Genomic DNA, 19,111 nt, shown 5'->3' with positions numbered 1-19,111 from the left:
GTAGAATGGGGGATGGGCATTGTCTTTTGTTAATCTTCAGGGGCCTTCAAATCCTCATGGCCAGCAACTTCCTCTTACACAATGGTGGGGGTGAGACAGGAGAGCAGATACATATATACATCTATTACAAAAGGAAGGAGATAATGGTTTTTAACTGTAATTTTATTCAGTCCCCGGTAGTCGATGCAAGGACGCAACAACCCATCTTTCTTTTTCATGAAGAAGAACCCAGCTCCGACAGGAGAAGAGGACTGTCTGATAAATCCTTTCTGTAGGTTCTCCTGGATATAAGTTGACATGGCCTGGGTTTCAGGAACAGACAAGGGGTAGATTCGGCCCCTGGGAGGTGTGGTGCAGGGCAGCAAGTCAATTGAACAATCGCATGGACGGTGTGGAGGCAAAACTTCAGCTTGCTTTTCGCTGAAGACATCAGCAAACTCCTGGAGAAATGAAGGTAAACCGGATAGAGCTCTAAATGAAGGTACCAACTTGGTCACACGTATGTGACTGCAGTGATTGTTGCACTGCAGACCCCAGTGAAGGACTTCATCAGTTTTCCAATCCAGCTGTAGGGCATGAAACTGCAACCAAGGTAGGCCAAGCAAGAGAGAGGAAGTACAGTGTGGAAGTACATAGAAGGACAAGTTCTCCCTATGGGAGACTCCGACCTGCATCACCAGGGGTTCTGTGCGGTATAGCACGGTACGGTCCAGTTTTTCTCCATTGACCGTAGAGATGAACAGAGGTTTCAGAAGGTGGAAAACTGGCAGACGATACTTATGCACTAGAGAGGCATCAATAAAGTTTCCCGCAGAGCCAGAATCCAGGAAAGCCAGAACTGAGAGGTTCTCTTTGGAGGGAAGAAGAAGCTGAACCGTCAAATTTAAGCGTGGAGAGGAGGAATTCACACCTAGGGAGGCCTCTCCAATAAACCCTAGGTGCGAGTGTTTCCCTGTGGCTGAGGACGAAGAGGACAGTCCTTAAGGAAGTGGTCTGCACTGGTGCAGTATAGACAAAGATTTTCGGTTCGTCGGCGAGTCCTTTCCTGCAGGGTCAGGTTAGACCGATCCACTTGCATAGCCTCCACTGCGGGAGGCAACGTAGAAGATTGCGGTGGCTGCAGGAATACTGGCGCCAACTGAGGAAAGTGCCGAGGTCGTGCAGATTCCCTCTCTTGTCGTAGTTCCTCTCGTCCAACGGAGAAATGGATATCAATCCGGGATGCAAATTGTATTAGTTCGTTCAAGGTAGAAGGCAATTCCCCAGCAGCAAGGACATCATTAATTTGACTTGATAATCCTCTCTTGAAGTTAGCGCAGAGAGCTTCATTATTCCAGGCCAACTCTGACGCCAGGGTTCGGAAACGGATGGCATACTCACCAACAGTGGAGTTGCCCTGAGAAAGACTCAGCAGAGCCGTCTCAGCGGAGAAAGCATGTGCAGGTTCCTCGAAGACAGTGCGAAATTCCATCAGGAATGCCTGAAGATTAGAAGTGATGACATCACTGCGATCCCACAGCGCAATCATTCCACCAGCAATCCATTGGCGAAGCCATGTCCAAGAGATAACAGTATGTGGCCACTCATCCAACACCACAGAAGCTGAATGTGCTGCTGTCCAAGTTGCTGGTGCTGCAGTCCCTTCCTTTTTAAGTGGTGGACTCTGCACCTTTCAGAGAACTGATGGCTTGTGCTGAGCCGAGGTGGAGAGTGCCAAGCCGTCATTTCTTTGCAAAGAAGGCAGTACAAGCCCTGCACAATTTTGTGGAACAGAAGGTGGGCAGTAATTGAGCCTGTCAGTGTGTACCAAAGTGCAACGTGTGGAGCTGTAACCACGGTAAGGCACAATACATGTCCTTTACCGCCCACTGTGTGAATGGGGTTCCTGCACAGCCACAACAGCAACTTGGACAGGTCACACCGCTTCCTGCTCCACGCTCTTAGGCCTTTGGTCCTTTGACAGTGTGCAACTTTGCCTTCTCACCCTCCACTATGTCCTCAGCCACCACTGCACGGACAAGTCTCAGTGCCCCTTCAGCATACCATGTGTGTAGGGCACAGTGGTTTGACGCTATTCTTCACATGGTTTGCCTTGATGAACTGAGTCACACAGGGGAGGAACTGCTAAAAGTCATTCATAAAAAAATTGAAGCATGGCTTATTCCACGAAACTTGGCAATGGGAACCATGGTGACCGACAGCGGGAAGAACATCTTGTCTACGCTGCGATAAGAAAGCCTGAGGCATGCGCCCTGCATGGCACACGTGTTCAATCTGGTTGTCAAGTGGTTCCTAAAATGTTCCCCCATCTGCAAGACATCGTAGCAATGGGAAGGAAACTTTGCATGCACTTCAGCCACTTGTACACCGCAAAGCACCCCCTCCTTGAGCTGCGGCGTCAGAACGGTATCTCCAACATAGTCTGATTTGCGATGTTTCCACACATTGGAATTCCACCCTCCTTATGTTGGACCGACTATACGAACAGAGAAAAGCCATCACCAATTTCTTGATGATCCAAGAGGATAGGGGGGCTCTCTGTGTAACTTCAATGTCAATCAGTGTCAGCTCATTCGTGACACCTGTCGTTTGCTCAAGCCCTTTGAGGAAGCCACCTTATTAGTCAGTCGCTAGGATTACAGGATGAACAATGTCATTCCACTGCTTCATTTACTACAACACATGTTGGAAACGATGGCTGGTCTGGGTACTGGTGAAGTGGCGCCTACATCTCTCAGCCACATGAGCCTTGTGGGGGCTGAACTGGAGAAGCAGGAGGATGGGGAGGGTGCTCACCTTTCACTGCCATGGCTTCTGGGGAGGGGGTGAGGTGTCAGGAGCAGTACCAGCTCCATCAGCAGCAGCCTGAGTCTACAGTCGCTGAGGAGTAGTTTTCTTTAACCACATAGTGAAGCAACTCATCAGCAGCAGGTAGACATGGAGCAGGACCTGAACCAGCAGGTGGTGGCATACATTGACATGACCATGCCAACACACTTTGAAGATCCGCTGGACTTCTGGGCAGCCAAACTCGAATTGTGACCGCAAAAGCTCTCCTGCCCGGCCAGTAGTGTGCCATCAGAGCGGTGTTTAGTGTGGCGGAGGCCATAGTAACCCCCAGGAGAACTGGTCTGTCCACGAAAAATGTGAAGAGATGGACCTTTGTGAAGAAGAATCAGGTATGGATCACCCAGAATTTCCACCCACCAATGCCTGATGCATCACAGTAGATTGACCATGGTGCCACACCAAATCTTCACAAATATGGATAGTGCAAAATATAATTAAGGTGCTGCTCTCCAGTTACAGACATTCCTCTGCATCAAGCCACAAGTAAGTATTGAGGATATGCATTAACTAAAACATAACTTTTCTTAGGATAAAATATATGTACCAAAAATTTTTGGGACACCAAACAAAATGAAAGGTGTGCAAAAAACACCATATGCCACCTACACTGCCAAGTATTGATGTGATGCAAAGGCCTTTAAAAGGTGGAAGGGAAAAACGTATGGTCCATTGTAACCAGTGGGGGTAAAAGTTGCCCTGTAAGTCTCTACTCTTGCATTATCAACTCTCTACTTGGCAAGTGTTATGCGCCCTAAAAAGGGCGGCCCCACACAGGAACCTCTCCTTATTTCCACCTACAAACACTGCCATTTCACAGGGCCTTGAATGTGTGCAAGGCATCATGAAATCTGAGGATAACCAACGGATTTTGGGTCACACTGTACATCCCAGTGTCATAAAGCTGGTTTTGTGTCCGCGATCTTGGGTCTTCCAGCAGGATAATGACCCCAAACAATGACCCAAAAAAGGCACCCTGCCAATAAAAGAGACCTGGAGCAGTTTGCAAAGGAAGAGTGGTTCAACATTCTGGCTAAGAGGTGTAAGAAGCTTATTGATGATTGTAGGAAGTGACTGATTTCAGTTACTCTTTCCAAACGGTGTGCAACCAAAGAATAAGTTAAGGGTGCCAATAATTTTGTCCAGCCCTTTTTTTGGAGGTTGGTGTTACATTATGTACAGTTTTGCTTTTTTTCCTCCCTTTTTTGGTTTAGCTCCAATACACACACAGGAAATAAAAGTGTGTATAGAAAAACATGTGACGCTGCAATCCTTTTCTGTGAGAAATACTTCATTTTCTTGAAAAGTTACCTTATGGAAATAAAATGGTGAGAAATAAAAGAAAACCAAAGTGGATGAATAAAAATCTGAAGGGGGCAATAAATGACAAAAAAATAAAACATTTAAACTACTAAAACAGGACAACCGTGAAGAAGCAATAAAAGGCTATAGACAAAAATGTAAAATATGTAAAAAAAAAAACATAAAAATGCCAAAAATAGAGACAGAAAGACTCATTGCCAAAGAGAGTAAAACTAGCCCCAAATGTTCTTTAACTATATAAATAGCAAAAAGGTTAAAAATGAAAGTGTTGGTCCTTTAAAAAATGATAAAAAAATAAATTATAAAAAGGGGATCAGGGAAAAGCAAATTTATTAAACAAATTCTTCTCCACTGTATTCACCGAGGAAACTGAAATGCCAGGTTAAATACAGTGAGATAAGGTAAATTCCCCAGTACAGGTCACCTGTGTAACCCAGGAAGAAGTGCAGTGCCGCCTACAAAAAATCGCCAGGTCCAGATGAGATTCACCCCCGAGTTCTAAAGAAACGAATAATGTAATAGACAGACCCCTATTTTTAATATTTAGGGCTCTATAGTAACAGGGACTGTTCACAGGACTGGTGCATGGCAAATGTAGTGCCAATATTTAAAAAGAGGTCAAAAGGTGACCCCGGGAATTATAGGCCTGTTAGTTTAACCTCTGTTGTATGTAAATTGTTTGAGGGTTTTCTAAGGGATGCTATTTTGGAGTATCTTGATAAAAATAAATTTATGACCCCCTATTAACCCCTTAAGGACTGAGCCCTTTTTTGCAATTCTGACCACTGTCACTTTATGCATTTTACCGATTATTCTGATTTCGAGACTGTTTTTTCGTGACATATTCTACTTTATCATAGCGGTAATTTTTTGTCGTTACTTGCATCCTTTTTTGGTAAAAAAAAATTTCATGAAAATTTTGAACATTTTGCATTTTTCTAACTGAAACTCTCTGCTTGTAAGGAAAAGGGATATTCCAAAAAAATTTTATATTGATTCACAAAAACAATATGTCTACTTTATGTTGGCATCATAAAATTGACCTATTTTTACATTTTGAAGACATTAGAGGGCTTCAAAGTATAGCAGCAATTTTCAAAATTTTCATGAAAACTTCAAAATCTGAATTTTTCAGGGACCAGCTAAGTTTAAACAGGATTTGAGGGGCCTTTCTGTGAGGAATACCCCATAAATGACCCCATGTACATTTACAAACCTCCCATGATGCCAGAACAGCAGAAACCCCCCCACATGTGACCCATTTTTGGAAACTACACCCCTCACAGATTGTAATATGGGGTGCAGTGAGTATTTACACCTCACTGGCGCTTGACAGATCTTTGAAACAGTGGGCTGTGCAAATGAAAAATTACATTTTTCATTTTCATGGACCACTGTTCAAAAAATCTGTCAGACACCTGTGGGGCGTAAATGCTCACTGCACCCCTTATTACATTACGTGAGGGGTGTAGTTTCCAAAATGGGGTCACATGTGGGGGGGGGGGGTTACTGTTCTGGCACCATGGGGGCTTTGTAAATGTACATGGCCTTCAATTCCAGACACATTCTCTCTCCAAAAGCCCAATGGCGCTCCTTCTCTTCTGAACATTGTAGTTTGCCCGCAGAAATATTTACGTCCACACATGGGGTATTTATATACTCAGAAAAAATGGGTTTACAAATTTTGGGGGGCTTTTTTCCTATTACCCTTTGTGAAAATGTAAAATTTGGGATAACACCAGCATTTTAGTGAAGAAAATAAAAATTTTCATTTTCACATCCAACTTTATCGAAAATTCGTCAAACACCTGTGGGGTGTTAAGGCTCACTATACCCCTTGTTACAGTTCGTGAAGGGTGTAGTTTCCAAAATGAGTTAACACAAAATTAGCCACCCCTGAGGGGCGTGGCTTGGTGCGCGAGGCATGAGCAGCACAGCTTAGGAGCTCCAGCAGGGCTGACGGAGTATGAGGTGAACCGCTCTGCTATGGGAGGCAGGAGAGTTGGCAAACACCGCAAACCTAACGTCGGAACACCTGTGGAACCTCCGGGCACTATCGCTGTCTTCTTCAAGACCCCCCAGCAGCCAGCGCAGGGACAGCGATCCTCTGGTGCACAGACGCCATTGTTTCGGTCTCAGCCCGCCTCCTTCCTCCACTCTAAGGAGCGTGTGGCACAGATAGCCGTCATGCCTCAGCAACAAGGAGCACCGGACCGCACTAAGCCCGACGACTGGCCTGCTCTATCGCCCACCGGAAAACTAACCCTGAGCGCTCTGGCAGGAGATGACGCCACAAGCAGTGTAACTGAGGACACCAGGTACAGCGCGCTGACACACTGTGCACCCCCCTGCTGCCCGCACAGCCACAACATAGCGATGACGTGCACTCTGCACCTTCTCCTGCCACAATGAAGCCCACCTCCTCTAATGCTCCCTGGCCTCTACCCCCACAGCCTCTGGGGGACTCACAGCCTAAAGGGAGCTTCTCGGGGGTCCCAGCACAATCCGAGCCCCCTCAACTTTCTTTGTCTGCCTCACCCCAGTTACTGACCTCTGATCCCCTCCATAAAGGGAAACAACTTATGCCACTAACCTCCTCTCCTACCTATACTGCTGCAGCTTCTCCCTCACTGCAAGAGAAGAGGCCTAGGGAGACCCCCTCTAACTCCCACACCCATCCCCGTCCTGCCTCCAACACCCAGCAATTAACCGGTCAAGCCTCTAACACTATTGCATTGGCACCTGTTCAAGGCCCTCCAGCCCAACATGTTCTTGACTGGGCTGCAGAAATGCACTCTGACTCTCCCCAGGGGTCCCAGGACTCCACTCCAGATAGTGACCCCCCCTGACTACTAGGGTGCTAGTCCTCCTGCAAAGAAGACTCTATTTAGAACCCCACGCAAACTGATCCCCTCTCAGCGCTCCAATGCTGACCACTCCTCATCTGATGACACCCCTATGGACACCAGGTGACCTCATCGTTGCCCCTGAAACATGGACTGCCAGCTTGACCCACCTGCCCGGGCGCTAGACTCTCACCTACCTACACCTGAGGTGGCAACAAATACTCTCAAGAACTTCTCCCAACTCCAAGCATTGCTAGCTTTTCTACCTACTAAATCAGACCTGCAGTCACTCTCCTCTGACCTTCGCACAGCTTGGAGACAAGATCTTAAGCCTGTCAAGGAAGATGTGTCACAGTTGCAACACAGAGTTTGTGATTTAGAGGAATTCCGCTCCTCAGTGGCTGCCAAATTGCACTCTCTCAACAACAAGACCAAATCTATCTCGATCCACCAATCCACGATGATAGACCACCTAGATGATCTGGACAATCGAAACAGACGGAACAACATCCGGCTCAAGGGACTACCTGTATCCGTCCCACCTCAGGACATTCCCACAGTCTTGCAAAGATTGTTCAATGAGATCCTACAGAAACCTCAGGAAGCTCCCCTTGAGCTGGACAGAGTTAAAGGCTAAAAGTCCCGATCCATCCAGGCCTCGTGACGTTATATGCAGAGTTCATCACTTTTTGATAAAAGAGGAAATAATGTGCAAGGCGAGAAACCTGAAGCATCTTGCCTATAATGGCTCCCCTATACATCTGTATCCTGACCTCTCCTTGCGCACCCTCAAGCTGAGGGCAACTCTCAAACCGCTCCTACTCTTGCTCCAAAACACCCAAATCACGTACAAGTGGGGATTCCCGTTTTCCCTGATGGCAAAGCACGGTCGTACGATCGCATCCCTCAGGCATCCTGAGGACCTCCCTGCCTTCTTGGCTATGTTTAAACTGCCGCAGGTACCTTTCCCTGAATGGCATGGACTGTTCCTGCCCACAACCTGGCCGAAACCGACCCCGGCAACTGCGGAGCAACAACACCCGACCAGAGCTAACACCCAGTCCTCCACCCGGGCACCTGTGCCCCATCACGACCTGACTCTCCTGAACTGAGATTCTACCTGCTCTGTGCAACGTGATGATGCCGCTGTGGTTTGCTAGACTGCCCGCATTCCGGACTACCCTATTAGACTGCTCAGTTATACAGTGTTTCCTCTCCAGTACTGTTGTATATGTGTTACTTATCTCCTGCCTCCCACCTAATTATTGCCAGGAGTTTATGTTTACTCTCCTCTTGTTATATAGCCTCTCCATACTGTATACTCTTCACTCCTTACCTGAGTGGAGAATTCCTCCCTACCAGAGTTTCCTCAGGCCCTGTATTCTCGGGCCCTATACCTCCACTAATCTTTCCCACCCTAGCTTTTCTTTTAACCATGTTTGACCTTATTGCTAGCGTGCCTTCCATTTTGTCCCTCTTTAGAGCTATGATCAGGCTGGCCTTGATCCAGATACCGGCCCTTATGGCCTCCCTCCTTAGTCCCCTTGCTGCCATTCTCTTACGGACGCCTTTTACTTTATATCTGTCCTGTTCCCTTCATCTCATCTGACTCTTTTTTGTTTACTCCTAGGGTCCCCTCATGCTCCACCCATCTGGCCTGTGGTCTGGATGCTCTGAGTCCCCGCGAAGCAGCTGGTAAGACGCTCCTCTCCCCTGATCTCCACAATGGCAGCTGACATTAGATTGGTCACCCTGAATGTTCAGGTTTTCAATACTTCAGAAAAACGTGCTCAGATACTTTACACCCTGCATAAACAACGTACACAAATTGTAGCACTACAGGAAACACACTTTAAATCTGGCCATGTTCCCACCCTGTCCAACAAATATTTCTCCACCTGGGTCCATAGTACGAACCCTGACTCAAGATCAAAGGGGGTCTCCCTCGCGTTCCACAAATCCCTTCCCATCTCCATCACCTCCCGGACGCATGCACTCCCTTTGTATTTGTGAACTGTGAGATCTCTAACCAGCCCTTCACTATTGCTTCCATCTATCCCATTAAAGATCAAGTTCCCTTCCTTCTCAGAACCCTTAACAGACTATTAGATTTTGCCACCGGCCCTATCCTTCTCTGTGGAGATCTTAACCTCCCCCTATTTCCTAAATGCGAAACCTCAGCGGGTACCTCGTCCCTCTGACACACCAAACCTTGAGAAGTAAACTACACTCCATGCAGCTGAGCGATACCTGGCGTTACTATCACCCACATGATAGAGATTACACCTTTTACTCCTCCCCAAGGGGATCCTATAGCCGCATTGATTATATTTTCTGCCCCAATCATTTACTACCACATGTCTCCTCTACGACCATAGGCCTTAGACTGTTATCTGACCATGCCCCGGTTTCCTGCATGCTGACGCTCCGATCTTTTTGGCGCCTCAATTAATCCCTTTTGGAGGACTCTGTCAACGGGACATTGGAGATGCCATCACCAATTTTAATGCTGTTCATGCGTCTGATGTGACATCCCCCTTGACTAAATTGGAAGCTTTGAAATGCGTCCTCAGAGGGGTTTTAATCAAGCATGGCTCCCCCCCAAAGAGGGAGGTGTCATCGAAGTTGTCCTCTCTCTTCCACTTCCTACACCTCCTTGAGACCCGTCATAAGCAATCCCAACAGGATGCTGTCCTGCGGAAACTCATCCAGGTTCGTAGTGAACTTCTAGACCGTCTCTCCTCACAACACAGATATTACAATCAGATCACGGGCACTCTTGTGAATGGGGCAACAAGTAGGGGAAACTGCTTGCTTCGGCACTCAGATCTAAAAAATCCTCCCTCTTCCTTCCATCTATTAAGACGCAGGCGGGCACACCCTGTACCCTGACATCCTAGAAGCATTCCATCGCTACTACACCTCCCTCTATAACTTGCAAGTGCCCCCTGGTCACGACTCCCCTGATAAAACTCACCCCTCACTGTCCCACTACATTGCAGAAACGGCCCTCCCACGCCTAGAGCAATTGGTGATTCAGGATTTGGAGGCACCGTTCGCACCAATGGAATTGGAGGCGGCAATCTCCTCTATGTCGGCGGGCAAGAGTCCGGGCCCCGACGGTTACCTCGTAAAATTTTATAAGGTGTTCCACACTGCCTTATCTCCCAATCTGCTGTCCACCTTCAACTCCATCTCCGCGACCACTCCTCCCTCCAATTCCTTTTTACGTGCATATGTGACGGTCATTCCAAAAGAAGGCAAGGACCCTTCATTATGCTCCAGATACAGACCCATCTCCTTAATTAACAGACACGAAACTCTTTGCCAAATTGATAGCTATTAGACTCTCACCTCACATGAGCTCCCTGATCCACCCGGACCAAGCTGGCTTCATTCCCGGCAGAGAGGCGAGAGACAATACCCTCCGGACCTTCTCTCTTATCCACTATGCTCGTACTCATAAAACCCCTCTCTTTCTTCTATCTCTCGACGAAGAGAAGGCTTTCAACCGGGTGGACTGGGCATTTCTGTCAGCTACACTGTCGCAGATTGGGATGGGGGGGGAGAGATCCTATCCCGTATTATGGCCCTCTACTCCTGTCCACAGGCAAAAATTTGTATCAATGGTACCTTGTCCCGCCCCTTTGACATTTGTAATGGCACCTGCCAGGGCTGTCCCCACTTCCATTTGTCCTCTGTATGGAGCATCTCTTAATTTCCAATCAACATCCGGACATAAGGGGCATCGCTGCGGGGACGAGCCATTACAAATGCTTGGCATTCGCCGATGACCTGCTGCTATACTTTTTATCCCCCATTGTTTCTCTCCCATCCCTCTTATCCACGATTCACCTCTTTTCCCTCCACAGCAAGTACAAATTGAACACATCTAAATGCGAAGCACTCAATGTGACCCTCTCTCCCCAAATAGTCACTCATCTCCACTCTTCCTATCCCTTCAAATGGCAAACCTCCTCTCTCAAATACTTAGGCATCCAAGTACCAGCTAACTTACCTGACGCATTCACCCTCAATTTCCCGCCTCTCTTACATTCCCTAAAACAGGTGTTACGCCGAGCGCTCCAGGTCCCCGCTCCTCCCCGGAGCGCTCACAGCGTTCTCCTGTTCGCAGCGCCCTGGTCAGACCCGCTATATGTCCCTAGCCGGGATAATGTCCCTAGCCGGGATGCGATTCGCGATGCGGGACGCGCCCGCTCGCGGTGCGCATCCCGATCCGCTTACCAGACTCGCTCCCCGTCTGTGCTGTCCCGGCACGCGCGGCCCCGCTCCCTAGGGCGCGCGCGCGCCGGTTCTTTGCGATTTAAAGGGCAGGTGCGATACTGATTGGCGCATGGTTTTTAATTAGTGTGTTCACCTGTGCACTTCCCTATATTACCTCACTTCCCCTGCACTTCCTTGCCGGATCTTGTTGCCATTGTGCCAGTGAAAGCGTTCCTTGTGTATCCCTAGCCAGTGTTCCAGACCTCTTGTTGTTGCCCCTGACTACGAGCCTTGCTGCCTGCCCTGACCTTCTGCTACGTCCGACCTTGCTCTTGTCTAATCCCTTGTACCGCGCCTATCTCAGCAGTCAGAGAGGTTGAGCCGTTGCCGGTGGATACGACCTGGTTGCTACCGCCACTGCAAGACCATCCCGCTTTGCGGCAGGCTCTGGTGAAAACCAGTAGCAACTTAGAACCGGTCCACCGACACGGTCCACGCCAATCCCTCTCTGACAAAGAGGATCCACCTCCAGCCTGCCGTATCCTGACAACAGGATTTGGCCAGATGGGAGCGAAAGGATTTTTCCTGGCTGGGCAGAGTTAACATATTTAAAATGAATGTCCTCCCCCGCCTCCTCTACCTCTTTGCATGCATCCCTCTACACCTGCCACGTGCATTTCTAAGGGGACTCATTTCGCTCCAATCTGGCTTTGTCTGGGCCAAAAAACAAACATTCTAGACTCACCAGACATGTACTTATTAGAAGAAAGCGTGAGGGCGGACTGGCCATCCCAGACTTCCTCTCATATTACCTTGCATTGGTATTGTTTAGAGTACTGGATTGTTGTCAACGAGGAACTCCTAAGCAATGGGTATCCATAGAGGGAGCCACGATAGGCTGTGATCTGAAAGCGTTTGTGGCACCCCCGTACTGCTCCTCCTCTCGTTCCATCCTCATTGCTCCCTCCAGTGCTGTATTCAATCCACCAAGTACGCAAATCATATCCCTCCCATTTGCCTTTCTTCCCCCCTGAAGGGCCCCTCACGCCACTTTTTAGCAACCCTCTTTTTCCACCTTTGCTCTCTGGTCCCAGACAACCTTTCATGATCTCCTGACCCAGTCCTCCCTTAAACCACTCACTACCCTACTCCTCGACTCCGTTCCCTCAGCTACACATGTTACAATTAGTGTTGAGCGGCATAGGCCATATTCGAATTCGCGAATATTCGCGAATATATGGACGAATATTCGTCATATATTCGCGAATATTCGCATATTCGTTATATTCTCGTTTTATTTTCGCGTTTGCGAAAATACGCGCATGCGAAAATTAGCATATGCGAATTTTCGTAAATGCGAATTTTCGCACGCCAGTCTCACACAGTAGTATTACAGCCTTCTTTACACCACACAAGCTGGAAGCAGAGAGGGGTGATCACTGTGATGTGTACTGTGAAGAAAAAAAAAAAAAAAAAAAAAAAAAACGAATATTCGTAATTACGAATATATAGCGCTATATTCGCGAAATTCGCGAATTCGCGAATATGCGATATTCGCGAATAATATTCGAATTGCGAATATTCGCGAGCAACACTAGTTACAATACGCACAACTACGACACTTCTATCACACCAACGTGGTCCCATTGCAACCACATCACTGCAACTACATCGCCCGCTTTCACAGTTTGAAAAGCTCTGCCTCACCTCTACCAAGGGAACTTATATTGTTAGCACCCTATACGCCCTGCTCATTGACAATGTCTCTGACCGCCCCCTCCCTTTTAAAGCAGGATGGGAAAAATATCTGGGTCGAGTTATCTCGGACCTGGACTGGGGAAAAGCCCTATCCACGTGCCACGGCTCTTCCATATCTTGCAAATTCCAGGAAACTAATTATAAAATTCTAACAAGATGGTATAGAACCCCTGCCATGCTCGCTACATTTTACCCGGGAGTCCCTGACACCTGTTGGCGCTGTCACTCTTCTAGGGGTACTATGCTACACATTTGGTTCACTTGCCCCATTCTACAGGATTTGTGGATATCATCCATCACATTACTTCCATTCACCTCCCTCTCACCCCAGAAATTGCCCTCCTCTCCATACTACCCCACTCCATACCTGGGGAATCCCCCGCCTCCTCATCTTCCTTCTCATGGCTGCCAGAATGGTAATCCCCCAGTTGTGGAAATCTCCCCCCCCCCCTCGATCTCCTCTTGGCTTCAGGAGGTCTCTCACATCCATAGAATGGAGGAACTGACTGCTGACACTAGACACCAGCTGACACGATTCACCTCGACTTGGCGCCCGTGGTCGTCCTTTTTGAACTCCCCGACCTTTATGGCTCTACACCTCCACATCGGACCTTAGGGCGCCACCCCAGGAATGCAATAGATCACCACTCCTTACTCATTCTCTGCCCCCACATGCTGTGGGCCCTCAATCAGTGCTGCCCTGACTTCTACAACCGGTTGCTAGTCGTGGGGATGCGGAGCGGATCCGGATTGCAGGTACAGTCCCTAGAACCCATTGACTCTATGAACCCTATCTTACTACGTCTCCTCATTTCTCCCTTCCCCCTATACCTTCTGTTTTCCTTCTCTCTTTCCACTCTATTCCTTCCCTGTATCTCTTTTTCTATACGCCCTGTTGTTGGCTTGTAGTACCTTTTCACATATAGTTATATATGGGGTTGTAGCTCCTGCTAAACTCTCTCATGTGTCACCCTACTAACGGAGCTCTGGCTACTCTTCCAATTTGAATGTGGTCATTAACCTACCCCTTCGGAGATTTGTCCCAGCTGGGACCTATTACGCTGACGAGAACCAAGGAAGTACGACCGCATAATCCTTTGAGACCCCATCCACATCTGGGAAGTTAAGCCCCTACACTGTTCATTTTGTTTTACTTTACTGCAAGTTGTATTTTTTCGACTTCTGTTGATTTTGCCTATTATACATAATGCCTTACTTTGTATTGTTGATACATTATATCAATTATCGGAATTTTTTTAAATAAACTTTAAATTGAAAAAGATAAAAATTAGCCACCCCTGTGCAAATCACCAATTTAGGCCTCAAATGTACATAGTGCGCTCTCACTCCTGAGCCTTGTTGTGCATCCGCAGAGCATTTTACATCCACATATGGGTATTTCCGTACTCAGGAGAAATTGCGTTACAAATTTTTGGGGTCTTTTTTTCCTTTTCCTTTTTTTACACCAACAGGCTGGTGTAGATCCCAACTTTACCTTTTCATGAGGGGTAAAAGGAGAAAAAGCCCCCCAAAATTTGTTGGGCAATTTTTCCCGAGTACAGAAATACCCCATTTGCGGCCCTAAACTGTTGGCTTGAAATACGACAGGGCTCCGAAGTGAGAGAGCTCCATGCGCATTTGAGGCCTAAATTTGCGCATTTGAGGCCCGGATGCAAGAATTAGACTTGCCTCCAATACCAAAATTACCCTACGGCAGTGTTTCCCAAACAGGGTGCCTCCAGCTGTTGCAAAACTCCCAGCATGCCTGGACAGTCAATGGCTGTCCGGCAATACTGGGAGTTGTTGTTTTGCAACAGCTGGAGGCTCCGTTTTAGAAACCGTGCCGTTTCTTAGGTTTCTCATTTTTAATGGGGGGGGGGGGGGTTAACTGTGTAGGGGTATGCGTATATGTAGTGTTTTACCCTTTATTTTGTGTAAGTGTAGTGAAGTGTTTTTAGGGTACATTCAGACTGCTGGGGGATTACAGCAAGTTTCCTGCTGGGAGTTTGAGTTCCAGCGGAAAATTTCCTGCATTTCTAACTTGCAGCAAGAGACTAACTGTAAACCCCCGCCCGTGTGAATGTACCCTGTACATTCACATGGGGGGGCAAACCTCCAGCTGTTGAAAAACTACAGCTCCCAGCATGCCCTTTGGCTGTCAGTGCATGTTGAGGGTTGCGGTTATGCAACAGCTGGAGGTGACCTGGTTGAAAAACACTGAATTAGGTTGGGAAACATTGTTTCCTAACTCAGTGTTTCCCAACCAGTGTACCTCCAGCTGTTGCAAAATTATAACTCCCAGCATGCATGGTCTGTCAGTGCATGCTGGGTGTCATAGTTTTGCAACAGCTGGAGGCACACTGGTTGGGAAACACTAAGTTAGGAAACAGACAATGTTTCCCAACCAGTGTGCCTGGGAGTTGTAGTTTTGCAACAGCTGTCACGCCCCCTCCTTTGCTTGCATTGAGGGGGGCTGAGCGTGACACGGGGCGGAGCCTTGACGTCACAACCCTCCGGCCCCGTGATCGACAATAATCAGACCCGGATCGAACACGCTCTGGGGACTGATTTTAAACGGGGTGCGGTGTGCAAGATCACGGGGGTCCCCAACGGCGGGACCCCCGCGATCAGGCATCTCATCCCCTATCCTTTGGATAGGGGATTAGATGTCTAAGCGCCGGAGTACCCCTTTAAGGACCGGGGATGCAGGGCGTATGCGTACACCCTGCGTCCCCAACATGTTAACATGGCTTTCTGAGGGATCGGTCCTGTCAAACTAACCTGTTCAGTTTTTATGAGAAGGTGAGCTCCAGACTGGACCAGGGGCAATCTCTGGATGTCATATATCTGGATTTTTCCAAAGCATTTGATACGGTGCTGCATAAAAGGTTGGTGCATAAAATGAGAATACTTGGACTGGGGGGAAATGTGTGCAAGTAACTGGCTCAGTGATAGGAAACAGAGGGTAGTTATTCATGGTACTTATTCTGATTGGGTGACTGTTACTAGTGGGGAAGCACAGGGGTCAGTCTTGGGTCCTGTTCTATTTCATGTATTTATTAATAACCTTGTAGAGGGGTTGAATAGTAAGGTAGCAATCATTGCTGATCATACTAAACTCTGTCACAAATGGATCTGAATAGGTTGGAGGTTTGGGCTGGGAAGTGGCAGATGAGGTTCAACACTGATAAATGTAAGGTAATGCACATGGGGAGGAAAAATCCGGGCTGGGATTATATATTAAATGGGAGAACACTTGGGATGACTGACGTGGAAAAGGACTTTGCAGTCTTAGTTAAAGGGTACCTTTCATCAAAAAAACTTTTGCTATATTATAGATTAATGTATGCAGAATAACTTTCCAATAGCATGTTATTAAAAAATATGCTTCTTTCTATTTAATTTTCCACTTTGAAAAAATGACCACTAGGGGTCTCCCTACCAGTCCTTTTTTATAGATTTCAGACTCATGCAGGAGTTCTAAATCTCAGACTGCAGCCGGAACACAGACAAACTCACCACTGCACACTGCCAGGGAGCAGTCAGCAGTCAGCTGCTGCCAAGGCAAATAAAATCATGGGGTGCATCAATAGGGGCATAGATGCCCTCGACAAGGATGTAATTCTACCGCTGTACCAATCACTAGTCAGACCACACATAGAATACTTTGTACAGTACTGAGCACCAGTGTACAAGAAAGATATAATGGAGCTGGAGAGGGTTCAAAGACTCAAAGACGGGCAACCAGAGTAATACGGGGAATGGGAGGACTACAGTACCCAGAAAGATTATCAGAATTAGGGTTATTTAGTTTAGAAAAAAGAAGGCTTAGGGGAGACCTAATAACTATGTATTAATATATCAGGGAGCAGTACAGAGATCTTTCCCATGATCTATTTATACCCAGGACTGTATCTATAACAAGGGGGCATCCTCTACTTCTAGAGGAAAGAAGGTTTCTACACCAGCACAGACGGGGTTCTTTACTGTAAGAGCAGTGAGACTGTGGAATTCTCTGCCTGAGGAGGTGGTCATGGTGAACTCTGTAAAACAATTTAAAAGTGGCCTGGATGCATTTTTGGAGAGTAATAACATCACCAGGTATGTGTACTAGATTTATAGGGACAGAAGGTTGATCCAGGGATTTATTTTGATTGCCATATTTGGAGTCAGGAAGGAATTTTTACATCTAGTATGAGGGTTTTTTGCCTTCCTCTGGATCAACTCTGTAGGGACTCATTAGGGTTATAGGTTGAACTTGAAGGACTCAGGTCTTTTTTCAACCTGAACTATGTTTCTATGTTACTAGGTGGCAGGCATCCTGTTTTTTTGTCATGTATTTTGCTAACTTAGTTCAATAAACTTTACATGGATTTTATACAGTGTGTGATTTATGGTTGTAGGTGCTTGAAAAAGTATGACTATAAATTATTGTAATTGTAATTATTTTTTGGCTGATGAAGACTTTGTAGGTTTACTGGCCACTGTAAAGCTTATATTTTGGTGTTGTTAGTATCACTATTGCCAATTATTGTACAATGGACTAACGAATTATGTAATTGTAAAGTTTATTGTCATTTCTACACATCTGGAGCAAGCACAGACATTAGTCTTGACAAATAATAACCACACTCTGACCCTGCTGTATTTCTCAGGCAAGACATCTTTCAAGCCATTCCGGTTGTTGAAATGTGAGTATTTCAGTTCCATATTTCTGCTTTATTACACTGACTAATGTTTATACTTTATACTCTAAGATTCCTTATCATATGATGCATATGCTACAGTGTGTCAAGAAAAATGTACAAGTATGTTTATTCTGTGCTGATAAAGAGTTAGTGGTACATACTCCTGGATTATGTTCTAAGATTGAAAATGATAATTCTGCAATGGAAAATCTAATTTATAAGCTGAAAGAAGGGAAACAGCAAAATGCACAGCATTTCATGCAATGGGAAATTGCCTATATTAAACCTGACTGGGTTCAATTATAATCAAATAATTTCTAAAAATACAAAATAATATAGGCTTATATTTGATCTGATTTGCCCATAGCAACCAATCATAGCTCAGGTTTGGGGTTTCTAGCCTCTGAAAAACTTATCATGCGTATCAACATGATAGAGATTAAAGGGGTTCTGCAGTGCTTACACATCTTATCCCCTATCCAAAGGATAGGGGATAAGATGCCTGATCGCGGGAGTCCCGCAGCTGGGGACGCCCGCGATCATGCACGCGGCACCCCGTTTGTAATCAGGGCCGGCGGCGTGTGACGTCACGCCTCCGCCCCCGTGTGACGTCACCCTCCGCCCCTCAATGCAAGCCTACGGGAGGGGGCATGATAGCTATCACGCCCCCTCCCGTCGGCTTGCATTGAGGGGCAGAGCGTGACATCACACGGGGTCGGAGGCGTGACGTCACACGCCACCGGCCCTGTAGTCGCCCGTAGTCAGACCCGGAGCGAACACGCTCTGGGGACTGATTACAAATGGGGTGCCGCGTGCATGATCGCGGGCGTCCCCAGCTGCGGGACACCCCCGCGATCAGGCATCTTATCCCCTATCCTTTGGATAGGGGATAAGATGTGTAAGCACCGGAGAACCCCTTTAAGTGTCTGATCATTGGGAGCCTAACCTCCCTGTGATCTCTACAATGTGGGCGTAACTCTCCCTCTGAATGTAGCCGTGGGTCAGCTCACACTTCATTTATTGTCTATGGAAGTGCAGTTTCTCCGGTGCTCCAAAAGACCCTGAATGGAGCATGCAGGGAGAGTGTAGTCCCTATTTGGACACAGGACAATTTACAATAGAACTGACATGTTAATCTGTGGGTCAGTTCGATTACAGTTGTATCCAATTCACATATTTATTTTATTTATTTATTTAGTTTTCTTTTACCACTTTAAAAAACATTATGCTTAGATAAATATGCAACAAAATTCCCTACTATAATTACTGCACAAACTCGCTCTGTGCGTAATGACCGGTGATACAGAGGCCGAGGAACATCGTGACGTCACGGTGCTAGACACATAAAAATTTTAAGTACATGGTCAGGATTAGGTACTGATTAATATATCACTTTTCTTTTCTTTTCTTTTTTTTTGCACTATG

Source organism: Hyla sarda, chromosome 7, assembly GCF_029499605.1.
Source record: "Hyla sarda isolate aHylSar1 chromosome 7, aHylSar1.hap1, whole genome shotgun sequence".
Lineage (NCBI taxonomy): Eukaryota > Metazoa > Chordata > Amphibia > Anura > Hylidae > Hyla > Hyla sarda.
This window is presented reverse-complemented; position numbering follows the sequence as displayed.